Source organism: Hippichthys cyanospilos, chromosome 11 (assembly GCF_059441005.1).
Source record: "Hippichthys cyanospilos isolate Australia breed blue-spotted pipefish chromosome 11, RoL_Hcya_1.0, whole genome shotgun sequence".
NCBI classification, from domain to species: Eukaryota; Metazoa; Chordata; class Actinopteri; order Syngnathiformes; family Syngnathidae; genus Hippichthys; species Hippichthys cyanospilos.
Genome location: NC_142379.1, coordinates 10,210,460 through 10,224,880, shown reverse-complemented (window position 1 = coordinate 10,224,880; position 14,421 = coordinate 10,210,460). Strand labels below are relative to the sequence as shown.

The 14,421-nt window shown below is 38.6% G+C and overlaps 1 protein-coding gene across 2 annotated transcripts in view; it reads right to left on the bottom strand.

Moving 5' to 3' along the window:
* Positions 1–14,421, bottom strand: part of rsrc1 (arginine/serine-rich coiled-coil 1) — a 124,382-nt gene that overhangs the window by 100,844 nt on the left and 9,117 nt on the right. The window lies entirely within an intron of this gene.

The following is a 14,421-nucleotide window of genomic DNA, read 5'->3' as shown; positions in this document are numbered from 1 at the left end:
TTAACAGGCTAAGCAGACATGCTATCAGGCTGGGGAAAAAAAGTGAACTCGGTTAGGAAAATCGACCTTAAAAATAGATGGTAAAAATATCTGCCTATGGAGCTCTGACAAAGCCATGTTTGCTAATTCCGACTGGTAACCGGTTAGCATGGGCAATTTTTGTTGGTGCCTAGAAAGTCATATGTATAGAAGATAATAAATGATGAGTAGTTAAATCCACTCAGTTCAATACATCTTAAACCCTATAAATTATTTTTTGGGTAGAATAAGTGATTGGATACTCGATTTTAAAAAGATTTGACTGTGACAACCCTAAAGCATTATTCCGCTTTGCTGAGGGATTGATGAGTAATTGACCCCAGTTTAGCTTTTCTAAAAAAACAAATAAAAATTGCCCTTGTTGGGATTGTTGTCAAACTTATAAATAGAGCTTGTACTTTGCACATAATCAGAGTAATAGTTTTGTTTTACAGTTTTACTGGTTTCTCTCAATAGTTTTGACAAGAACATATAGATGATATAATCATAATAATAAAAAAATCAAAATGCTGGAAAAGTAGATTAAATCGACTGCAGATGACAGCCCACCTGTCTTCATGGAGTCGTTAGAGAAGATAGAGGCAATGTAATTCTTGTGACTGTCACCAAAAGGCTTCCTATAAGCGCTCCGCATTCATCTTTCGCTGTGTGGGTGTAATGGCACCGTTACATAAAATCATGCGCACGCACACACTGCGGAGATATAGCCAATTAGAGGTAAGCTCAGAGGAGGACCAGTCGTATGTATTGATCCCGTTGCTGACCTCCTGGTCGCCAAAAGATTTACGGTTGGAGATTTACTCTATTAGTTAAGACACACAAGCGTCATCGCACAGTTCACACATATATGCGTAGTGTAAGCAACAGACATAAAAATCAAAGTATATTTAGCCATACAAGTTTATTTCTTAATAATATTAATAATAATAAATAACACTTGTTGTTCTTCGATTCAAGGAAATGTGTGCGGTGTGAACATGCTACTGTGTTTGTGGGAGTAACCGCAGTGATTGGAAACCCCGGTAGAAATCAGCTGCTAAGATAACGTTATTTTCCATCATCTATCATTTTATTGATTTGTCTATAAAAACAGTCAAACCTGCTGTCCACAAGCTTTATTGCTTCCCCCCCTCCTTTATTAGTTTGCAGTTTGGGACATCCACAGCTGTCTCTCTGCCGACAGAAAACTAATCATTTTCTTCAGACGCCCTGTCACCATACAAACAGACAACAGTCTGACAACTGTTGCAATCAATTAGGAGCCTAGGAGACCTTTGCGATCGCTGGAGACGAGCTGCGCTATTTCAAGTTGACTCTGTTGAAAAAGGAAGTCGCAGATGGGTTATACTTTTGTGACAAAACGTTGCAAGCTGTGTTTGACCATGTATTCTCCTGGTATGAGCAAATGTCCATCAAACTAGACAGTCTAATTTTAAGTCGATAGTAAAAAACAAACGCAAAACTGGATGCACTTGACTGCTTTATGGCAGCTTTCTATTGAAGCACAAAATTAATGTTCAAGAAGAGTCAGCGTGTTTGATGGAATGTCAAAGAAGTTTAGATGTAAAAGGTTTATTTTTCATTAATTTCATGGTTTTCCCCCCAAAATTATTGTTTTTGACAGTTTTTGACAGGTCAAATATTAAATTAATAATGGGAAAAGTTGTAAAGTTATTTTATTGGTCTTTTGTTCTTTTTTTAATCACACAACAGAACCATATGCTGTGTTCACACAGAGCGAGGAACGGTACATTTTGAATTGGGGTCAATATTGTTTGGGCGACGTGAAGGACACGTATGGAGCGATGCGGCATGGAACACTACATGATATTCTGCCCGTTTCGCTTGGTCGCAAAAAAAATAAATAACTTTTGGTGTGCCAATCAGCTTCTGGAATGTTCAATGTCTCACACAGGAGCATGGAATGAAACTTGGCGGACGGTTTCAGGACGCCTGGAGCTATGCAACACGGTCAGTTTGGATTGGCAAACTTATTCAAATGTACTTGCAAATATGCTTGACTGTAGTTGCAAATATGTTCAAAAGTACTTGCAAATGTGTCATTCCAAACGCTGAAAACATAGCATGTTTTAACCATGTCATCTGTTGATGAGCACATCTTGCAACATTATGGAAAAATGCTGTTTTCAGTATTTAGCTTAAAAGTAAGTTTGAATGAAATTGCAAGCACGACTGAACGTGTATATTTGAAGTATATTTGAATATATTTGAAAATATATTACAATGTAGAACAACATTCGTTTCCCTTTAAGTGCTGTAATTCACCATACTGTATTACTGAAGCATGGAGATGCCAATGTTTATGGGGAAAAAAATGTTATGTTTTTAAAATTTAACTTCAAACCAGGAATCATTGAAATAAAATGCAACACACCAAACAGAAAAACCACGCAGGTGATTGAGATTCAGTAATCAATTTCTTGAACTTTGAATCACTTAATGCACCTGCCATTCAATGAAGCCTCCTTACCGTACAATTACTTTCCACATATCTTTTTGTCAACTGCACTGCAAAAAAGCAGCTAAGCAGAACCCCAAACGTGATCACCAATTTTAATCAAACATCTGATCCAGAGGTAAGAGTATTCATTAAACACAGCAAATTTGATTGAGTGTGTTTATCAGCGCGTACCAGAACAGCCATTAAACTGCACAGAGAATCACAGCTAATGGGAAAAGGGAAAGAAAAACATTGGCATTTTGGGTGTTCAGAGTCTCCAGGCGAGATAATTCATCAATGGCACAAACAGACTTTGGAATGAGTGATTCTGTGTGTTGACAATGCCTGCGCATGTTTGTAATCAACAGTACATGAGGGAAAAATAGGACAGAACTGCAGTGTTCCAAGCTTTCGTCTTGCATTTATCGCCAAGCAAACTGTGGCCAGAAGCCGCAGATGCATTAAACACAATCTCAGTCTACCTCCTCTCGCTTTTCCCTGTGAAGAAACAGCCCACTTCTGGGGTGTGTGGCAAATTAAATTTACTGTAGTTAATAGAGTGAGCCTGTGCTGCTAAATGTCAATTTCCTGACCAAGTCCTTCCCCTTGGAGAATGATTAGCTAATTTGAGGCTGGGGATAAATGGGCTAATGCAGGACACACACAGATAAACAGTGGTGGCTGGACCCCATGCCAAGTCTTTCCTCTGCTTTACATTTCATTGGCCTTATTATCTCCAGGGAAAATAGGTGTCCCTATGGCCCAAACATATTTTCATTTCTAATAAAAGGCCCTTGCTGTTTGCCCCCACATATGAGCCCCTGATAGACACACTGCCCCCCATCACTGGCTTGTTTCGCCATTCCTCCCTCCTTTCGCCATCCAGTCCATTAAATCCCAGCTCTGCAATTGGCCAGAACCATTTTTTCCGGTGAATTATCAATAGAGTAATTATGCGGCATGTTGGGAGCTGGGCTAAGGCTTATCACTGCTGACCCCCCGGTGCGCGGTGGGATATGATCCCTCACCACAGCCCATTGGGGTAATTATGTGGCCGGGTGTGAAGCTGGATGGTGTGTTACTCTTATCAGTCCCTATTCTATTTCTGTATTTTATTGAAAATTGGACATTAATGGCGTGACGCGATACGACATGTGTCAGATACAGGTGAACGCCTATGCTGGCATCTGACCCCGACTGAGTCATTATTGATAGAGCAGCGTGTAAGAAGGGGTGCTGAGCATCATCATAGGCGCAGATGAATCGCTTATCTTAAACTCATTTCTGCAGAATTCATATTGTTTCCTCCTTTCTCCATCCACTATCGAATGGCAGGGCCAATAAACTAAGTCCGACAATGTTTGTTCACATATGCTGACATAATTGGAGGGATTACAAAACCAGTGAAGTTCTTGCGATTGTCTTGAGTTGCTGCAGCCTTATGACTCACCATTTTATGAACCCTCTTTTGTCCTAACACTAGAACATTTTTGAAAAATATAATTAAGTACCTGGGATTTAATGCCTGTACAGGGCTCTTAATAAACGAATAAATAAATAAATAAATGTCCAATCTGAGGAATGGAAACATTTTTAATGGTTAAGTTAATGCACAGTTTCTGAGTCTACTTTACGAGCCTCATTTTCAAATCTAGTTCTAGTGTCTGTTGCGCACTGTGGCTATATTGAATTTCTGCCTCAAAATACTTTTCTACTCCCGAGTCATGTTTGCGTCTCCCTTTTGAGTACATATATATTCTTACTTCTGGAATTTCTGATTGGACATCTTGAGGGCCAAAGTTTTGGAATGTGTATCTCCTATGCATCATTAACCAATGCACCTTAACAAGTATCAACTTAGCTTTCTGTAAACAACCACCACCAACCCCCCCACACAAGCACCCACACACAAATAAGAATCTATAGCTTACATCAACGCTTGTTTGGCAACAAAATTGCCAAGCGAGAGACAGACCAAAAAAGAAACATTTGAAGAACTTCATTAATGTGCTGCTCCCCGTCGAGTTATTTCCACTGACAGAGCACACAGCAGCAGCTTAGTATTCCAACTTAAAAGTCACTTTTCTTTTTTTTTCTGGCATTTCAATGTGTCTAAAAAGCACCTTGAGTGAGCAATGTGTATTTGCTGCTGCCAAAAGACGTGGAAAACAGCTGTTCCCGCCTGACGCTGCCAGCTGAACGGAATGCAAATATGTTAACCATCCAGAATTTATTACTTTTGAGTGCTCTTCAAACGCCACAGCAGACACAAGTTTAATTTATGATATTCCTCTAATTATGAGAGCTGTTGAAATCATTTCCCAAGCTGCTTCCTCCTTCCAAACAGTCACATTATCTGTTCCCTCGGTTCACAGCGCACGCACACATGCACGTACGTACGCCAAGCGCAAAAGGAATTGCTGCAAAGTAGGTGAATGTGAAGACAATTAAGACAGCAAAGGCAGAGCATGAAAGCTCCACAGAGATGTTTTTTTTTCCCTTCTCGGTCCTCCCTCTGCGTCATAAAAGCAATGTTTAGATTTGTCATAATCTGCTGTTTGCTTTCAATTTAAGCAGGCGTCTACACAAACGTCTGCAGTGCCTTGCTGGCCTGTGAAGCAGAAATGAGACGGCGTGTGGACCACCCACCCAAACACACACACACACACACACACACACACACAGTTACAGGCACAAGCCACAAGGTCAAGTCATTTAGCAGAGTTCAAAGAACCTTTAGATCTATATGAACCTACGTCAGGCAGCCCACGAAGAGGGCAAAGACGAATTTATGCCGAAAGACGCTTTTAGGGCGTGCGTGATGATTAGCCAGCGTCGCCATCGGCGCTGTCATCGGCGCATATGCTGAATGTCACTCAGCCATGCCGCCGCAATCCTAAACTTGGTCGTTTGGTGAGCGCCCAACAACTTTGACCCCACGCACAGCCACATCTTGACATGACACCCATTAGCAGCTGGCGTTGTGGAGGCATCAACTACAAGGTCAAGTGAAGGTCACACTTAGACTAGGTGCTAACTTGACAACTCTCTCACAGTCACTCAGGCAGGACTGAGGCCAGCTTTTTCCACCTTCTCCTTTCCCACCTCACTCCTGCCATCCATCAAAGCCACGGAGCAATTAGTTATGGCTGGTCAGGAGTGAGTTGTTATTGGTTGCCAAGGTGTTCATCTCTGAGCAAGATATTGCAGGAAGAAGTGCGGTTAGGGACAACAAGCTAGACATTTGCACACCGTTCCTATAGCCAAAACCTCAAAGCAACACCGCCGTAAACCAAGAACCCACTGTATCGTCCAGTTTTTAAAAAGCACACTGATTTTGGTTTATTTTCCAGTACATTTCACAACAAATGAAACCCTCAAACAAAGTAAACAACAAACCAAATGTTTGATGTAAATTGATATTTCAACTATTTCAAATGGTCACCAAAAATAAATATGTCCCTAAATCCCTGTTATTCTACCAGTATCGCGGGAAGAAAAAAAATGTTTTGTTTGAAGAAAAAAAAAGTTTAACATTTAAACAACAAACCCATTAGCCTCACAATAAGATATTAGAGCAATTATTTTTTTCAGCCATTTAGTGCAACAGAATTTGCTTCTAGGATTTTAAAATTATTTTAAAAAAAATCTAAACATTTTATAATCTATGATTTCATTGTTTTTAACCAATTTTAAAGCGCAAATGTGATTGGCTGGATCATATCAGCAAATTTTGTATTTTATGAAAAGTCTGACAACCGCTCAATTTGTTTACATTTTTTTTTGTTCTTTATTTACTCTTTTTGGATGGGATGTCTGGGCTTTTTTGTACGTTTTTCTGTGAACTGAATGTTAATCAGCATTTGTGGAGGAATTTATAGGCTTCGATTGTTAGTAGTTATTCCCAATGCGTTTCAATTGATCTTTTTTTCATTATTTTTATGTTATTTATGTGTCTAGGACTTTTTGTCCCATTTTCTGTGTACTGCATGTTTATCAGCATTTTTCAAATCATTCACTTGTTATTAATTATCCCTAATGCATTGCAATTGGTCAATTTCCTCGTCTGTTTTTTTTTTTTTTTTTGGTGGGGGGGTTGATTGGACGATATTGTCCTATTTTCCATGTATTCCATGTTTCACAACCATTGTGGGAGATTTTTTTGGATTTAATTACTATTACTTATTCCCAATGTTTTGCAATGGGCATCAATTATATGCAAATGCTGGCTTTTTGTCAGCCTGGCCAGGCCTCAAATCCTGCAAATAGTAGGTATTTATTATAAAGGAAATTAACAGGTTGCTTAAAAATATATTTTTTTAACACCCTAGTTTTAAATATCAGAATCTGAGTTTTAGATATGTAGCATAATATTGTTTTAATATCAGTACTGAGGCACTAGCGCATTAAATTACATGATGACTGAAACATTGGTACTTATAGAGAAAGCTGGCTCCAATTAGCAGGTGTGCTCCTTCTTCGCTCGAAGATGTATTTTTCCGCCTTTTATACGCATCACGTATTTATGAAGTGGCGCAAGATCTGAGGGCCCTCAGCATAACAGTGTTTTATTGTTTAAATGTGGACTGTTGGGCCCTGTGTGCTTAAGTGATTTAGGAACACAGTCACAAGTGCAGTATAAGAAAAATCATAAACGCTGAGACAAGCCATGTGGGCGGACTGTAACAGGCACCAAGGAAGGGGCCGACAAAAAGCAGACACGCATTCCACTACTAAAGGGAAACTACACTTAATTAAACACCCAAGAAACAACTTGGGAAATGACCTTTTCAAAAAAAAAACAAAAAAATAAAAAGCAGCACTATAGGTTTCCAACAAAGTTTTCTTTTGACATAACTTGGCTTGTCAAAGCTTGTCTCGTATTTTTTTTCCCCGTAAACTCATGTCACAGCGAACAAAAGCCAAAGGCAATCAGCCCATCAGGAAATTAATAGAAAATGAAAATACTTTGATACTTGTGACCACACTTCCCATAAAACACATTTCATTCCTAGTATTAGTCCTCACTGGAAGACAACCAAAAAGAACGATTCTGTTGTTTTAATATTGTGTTACTGAAATTTGTGTAGTATTAAAGGAGACCTCAACTTGCTAAATCCAGCAAAAGAAATTCACGATCGATAGAACTTTAAGTTGATACATTTGGATGAACTACTGCAGAATTTGGAGATGTTATAACTAATTCATATACACATACTATTAATTTAAGAAATGTACATACATCATTTCGCATTGTATCTTACAGAGACTATTCCTCTATATTGGTTACCAGGAACAAATGATAAACCATATCTCAGTATGATATAAAGCAAATGTTAGGGATGGGACAAAACACAAATCCCACGAGACAAGATATCTATTGAGGTTGAGTCCCTGAGAACAAGACAACATGAGATTTTCGCAAAATTGGTCAAATAAAATAAACAGATAATGTTTTCAAACCCATATGACATACTACAGCTGGTCTTTTGCATAGCTTTACTTTCGATACATTACTTGATACATTAGTTGACAAATTACATATGAAATTCATGGATATTTATTTTTGATTATTGATAAATCTTTTTTGACATTCTTCAAGATTGTCTAAATTGTCTGAATGTTATTTCTTTTCAGCGTACTCCTAATATTCCTTCATATTCTTTATTGGCATGTCAAAGCATATTTAAATGAATGCCACAAATTACAGTCACTCTGTTATTTTAATATCACATTCTGTGAGTTTTAAGCAGGTATCTGGCAAATGTCTGCTTCAGTTGTTTGACTGCATTTCAAGTAATTGAATGTTCCCCCGATTTTGGTTTGAAGCCAAAATCAAGTTACTCAAGTGATCTGCTCTTTGTTGCGCTTAATCACACCACAGTTAGCCGTGTATCCTTTGGCCAACCCGTCTATTTCCACTTTCCGCTCGCGTCCACAGCCCAAGCAGACGGTGGGGATAGCGCAAAGAAAATGTTGAGAAAGTGTTTCATTACGTTCAAAAAGATTGTCAAGGTTTCAGTCAGGCCGCACATGATCCTTGTTTCATTTTCGTGCCACAACTAAGTGCGCGGACGTATGAGTAAAACCACGTGTGTGTTTTAGTGTGCTCGTCCATTAGCTGTAAATTGCTCTTAAGTTGTCCACATGGGGAGGAGATGAGCGATGATGGAAGCACACACACCCCTACCCCTTTTTTGGCAAGACAACGCACGTGGCTCCACTTTAGGAGTTAACGCGCATGCAGACACAATAATAATCCAGGGCTGTACTTCAAATGCTCTCTTAATAAAAATTACAAAGGCAAATCAAAAGATAAAAACATAACAAATTCAAATGCTATTACATACGTACAGTCATAAATGTGCTCACACTTAATTTCAGCCTGCGTTGTTGAATGTCAGCTAAAAGTCAGCGTTCTAATTTGGAGTGTGCCCCCACAATATAAAGGCACACTTACGGAAAAATGTCCATCTGGTTTGAGCCAGATCATAACCGGAGTTCAAGGTAAACACGCCTGACTGAGGTTTGTCCATGCATGCTCTCTCAGCTCACGTCTCCAAGGGCCCGCTCAAAACCTGGCTACCGCACACGCATACACACACGTTCCTTTGAATGTGTGTCGCTTGGCTAGGAGATTATTAATTAAGGCCCTATTCGTTGTCATGATATGAAGTTAAGACAGAGACCACAATTTTGAGTGCTGTTTTTAAGACGCCTCTGACTAAAGGTCAAAGCTAGCGAATGAGGTCGACGGACGGGGACAACTAATCAAGAAGGAAGCAAGATTTTGACCATCCATGGTCTGAGGCTATTGCAAAAAAAATAAACAATAAGTAGAAAAACAGTTGAGTGTGCAACAATGCATTGGGAGGACACAATGCTATTTTTACATGTTTTAAGTAATTAGCGGATTTTTGTCTTAAATCAAAATAAAATATTTTCTTTCCTATTCATTAACTGAATCATAATTAAATGTTTGGACATTTCCCTGCACCATCAATTTTTCATGCCTTGAAAAAAGGAATGACATTAAAACATGGTTTTAAAAAAATTTGGATTCATCCATTTATTGAATAAAAAATGCATAGATTAATCCATGCCTGAAATAGTTATTACTTGCAGTCTGAAAAAGTGCATAATCCAATAAGAGAAATAATTGCTTTGGGTGACTGAGGGGATCAAACTTCAGAACATTTAAGTTAAAGGCCTCTTTATTAGCCAACTCAGCAATGACTGCTTCCAATAAAAGTCCTTCCAGATTGTCGAAAGCAAACTTCATGGAAAGGCCTCTGTAGTAATGCTTCTCAATAATTGTTTGTAAAGCCCCCTAAGAAAGAGAAAACATTTTACAACTCCACTTGCTGCAGTGACTGTAAATAAGATCATTATCTCTGTATATTATAACTATACCTTAGCATTAACAAAAGAAAAAAAGCAATAGATATAAACTTGTTTAAGCCTGTTCCTTGAAGTCATCCATGACCCCACTTATCATGGCAAGCGGGCCTGCCCCACTATTTGAGAAGGACTGCTTTATAGGAAGGTAACCTGACCATCATGCACCAGCCACCATTCACATTTCCACAGCCCTGCAAACTGAGCTTTCTTTAATATATTTCCGGTTGTGAGCAACTGGTAGAGCCTCCTTTGCTCTCTTGATGCCTGTCTTGCTGTCGCTCTTTGCCCAAGATGTTATTAGACCGCAGGCCGCCAAGCATTTCCAAACGGCTCAATGACAACACACGGGTCCAGCCAATTAGAAATAATTAGACAGCCATTTTGGTGGCAAGTCTTTTTAAGTACCGATATATTTATATATAAAATGATGCAATGATGCTTATTAGGCGGCCGGAGCCAGCGAGGAGCGCGGCCTCAAACGCTTTGGTGCTGCAGAAAATAATTATGCCAGTGATCACAAAGCGAGCTGCACATCTCTGTACTTCACCTCCACGCTTTTCAAAAATCCACTTCATTAGCTCCCGTAATTAATCCTCCAATAATTGCAGGAAAAGCCCAGTTTACCTCCCTTCGTTTCTAATTATCATCTTATAAATAGTTATGGTTCTAATTAATGTGTTCATTAGGCAGGATATTTCTCTCAAAGCCTCGCTGGGAGCCAAAGGTCCGGCTTGGCTCTCTCTGAAGCCTAAGCAGCCAGAAGGTGAGGCCATCCTGCCTGCAGTTGCTTTTATTTTACTACATTCAACCTCCTAATTGGCATTTAAAACCCAATTTGGAAGAACTTCAAGAAGCTTAAATGAGGGAGAGAGAATGAGACTGAGAGGAGCAAGGGAGAGGGAGAGACAGAGATACAGTTGGTGCTCATTTCCTAATGCCAGAGAGCTAAAAGCATGTCTGACTCTTTCTTTCTGTCAGTGTGGCCAGAAGGACAAGCTTTTTTAGTGTCATCAAATCCATACAATGAACTAACATTTTAGTTGACATTGCAAAGGTCTTATTATGGTTTAAAGATAATTAATACTGTACATTATCCGGTCACCTTGCTACTAAAAAGGAAAAGTCACCAGAGGTGGTAAAAGCACTCTTGCTCTGTAATTAAGTGAGCAGTACAGATACTATATTAAAAAAATAAAAATAAAAATAAAAAAAAGACTGCTAAAGAAATTCATAGTTGATAGAACTTTAATGTCCAAAATCGTATGTGCCACAGCTAGCGAAACGCTATCACCGCCACATAGAATTCGGGATTCTAATCTTGTACTCCAATTTAATCATGTACTTTAAAGTAACAGAATGTTCGAAGAAATGAGGAGAAGAAAGAAGAGGACGTCCGGGGGTTAAATGGGAGCTGCTATTTTAGCGTGTTAGATAGTCATGATGACTTTTAAGGCTATTAGACAAATTCATATTCAGTTATGTCAAGAAAACAAGTCATTGAAAATTCAGAACGTTTTCTTATTGCAACATTAGTTTCAGCATTCAACATTTTCTCGCCCTCTCCCCCCCATGACCACAACTGTATGTTACTCGAAATGCTATGTAGAAATGCCTCTAAAAGTACCGGAATGTCATCATTTTAATAACACCACACCATGTGCTCTAATTGGACAAGAACCATGATCTATGTTACCACTAAAGGGGTAGAGTTACATTTGGGTTTTTGTAAAATTCATCCAAATTGGAATTAAAAAAAAAAAAAAAATGGGGGGGGTCGACGTCGACTTATAATCAAGGTTAGAGAAATACAGTATACCCAGTACAAAAAGCCTTTTCATAACTTTGCCTAGCTCTTATTTAATTGCAATGTTGAGAATGAGAAAAAAATACTGTGTATGGTTTATGCTTTTTAACAGTTGCTCAACTTTTATGTAATGTAACCCATAATTGGGTCATATTCAATGAAATAATCGATGGCATAATAATTTTTTAAATCAATTGTGACAGCCCTAGTATTTACATTTCATTACTTCCCTCTACTGCCAATCACACAATGATTCTCTACAGTTATTGAAAATCCACTAAGAATTTGCTAATATATCTTATAACGCTAACTAAACTAGTGACCCCAACGTAGACAAATCTCAACATCGTAAACATGTGATTTTGTTTTTGTTGTGTATGTGTTAACGCATTGCAGAATGCAGTGCTGCCACCCCTGGGATTAGGCTGATGTGTTTTTTGAGGCTGTGGGATGAAGAGTTGTACTAGAGCGGTGGAGTCAGGTATTGGAGGATCGCTGGTGTAAAAGGTGGGGAGGGGGAACGGTGCTCGCGGCAAGGCGAGGATGAAAGCGGCTGTCTATGTCAGTCACTTATTCCCCCCTTTGGTAAATAAAGGTTTCTGACAACAAAGGCGAGCGGGGCTTGACTGGCCTTTACAGTGGATAAATAAAAAAGACAAGACAGAGAAAGAGTGAAGAATGAAAAAGGGAGAGTAACGGCGCCACATCAAAAATCATGGTGAGCTTTCACAACAGGGAGCATGTTGAGGTTAGTGCAGCAAACCAGGTCATCTTTCAGCTTAAATCAACACCTAGCATGTCTACTAATAGGAGGAGGAGGAGGAAGAGGTCAACGCGTCACCCTCATAAGGGAAGACCATGAAAACGGCACACCAAAAATAGACGCGGATGAACAATTCATCAGATTCCAATCGGCACAGCAATGTAGAAGAGTGTCATTTTCATATTGCAAAAGCTGCAATTTGGTGGCTAGCAGCACTCCATGCTGGATGCATCAGCAGCTAGCGGAATTAGCAGCACTCAACTGTGTACTGAAATTGATGTATATTTTTAAAAAATGATGATCATCAAAACTTTACAGTGGTACCTTGGGATATGAAAGCCGCAGTTTATGAAAAACTCAATATACGAAACGACATCAAAAATAATTTCGGACCAATAATAAACAAAAAAATTTGACATACAATATTTTGAAAAATGTGCGACAGTAGAGTCATTTCTGTCATCCTGCTCTCCGGTTGGTTAGCCCCTGCCCTAATGCTAGTCATTTAGCTTCCAGTGATGTGGAAAGCTAACACGGACACTTGGATGAAGAGGCAGTTTTGTGTTGAGTGGATCAACCTGAATTTCGGCTCGTCTGTGAAGAAATATTATCTGCTAGAGAACAGATTCCTTCTGAAATGTATGCTGGTGCTGGATAATGCCCCAGCTTCCTCATGGCCTGGACAATGATATCCTCAATGAATTCTCAGTCATCATAATTCTTTTACTTCCACCGAACACAACCCCTTCCTCCCGCCCAACCTTTAATATAGAAACATTTTCTGTCATTTATTTTGTATTGTTTTCTGCCATTTGATTTCTTCCTCTTCTGTTAATGCCTTCGGATGGTGACTCACACGAAATGTAAGGTTCCATATTTTTGTACTTTTTGTTTTTGCTTGCCACAAATTGGTTGATTTACATTAGAAAATGGACTTTCTCTCCATCTCTCTAAATATATATATATATATATATATATATATATATATATATATATATATATATATATATATATATATATATACAGTATATATATATATATATATATATATATATATATATATATATATATATATATATATATATGTTAAAAAAAATCACTATAGAAAAACGCCAGCATTAATTAATTTCATATTTCGAGGTACCACTGTATATAAATTGGTCATTCAAAATTCAATGGAAATGCTATTTGGTCATTTGTTCATAACTGGTTTTCACCCAGCAAAAAAGATATATTTTTTTAATGTTTCCAGAATATTTGATATTCAGATTTTCTGTAGGATATCGGGATACCAAAAATATGCTATAGATGCAGCCCTAATTCTAAATTATACCAAAGAAATAAATCCACCAATAAAAGCCAATGAAGTGAAATGGTTCTTTGACAAAAGTCCTATCTTTACACCAACTGAATCAAATATCACTTGTCATGTCCTAAAACATACTTACTCCAGTTTTCCATATAAAAAAAGAATGTGACAGCCAAAACCACCTGCTACATCATGCACACACAGTAGAGTGTGCATTAATATAAGACACTTGGGGAATTACTGATCCTGGTGGTCTGGTTCAAGATTTTGCCCAGTCCACCTCTTGTCTTCATCCCTCCCTTGGTGTGACCTTGCACACTTGGTGTCGGAGCAAGACGAGAAAAGCTATCTAGCAGATGTACGACACCTCATCTCATACCGGCGAGGGAAATTGCTGCGCGAAATACATACCAGGCCATTGCTCACACACACACAGACATACACATACAAAAGTGAAGTGGTTCTGTCTTTGGCCGGTGGAAAACAGTGGTCATGTTTTATGTTTGATTCTCTAGCCATTAAAGAGCTCTTCTTCGCTTGTTTGTGATGATGGATTGGGATTAAATTGAAAATGGAAAATAACATTTATTTGTAGCATCCTTACACCTGCTCACAAACGAATCACAAGTAACTCTTATTAAGTC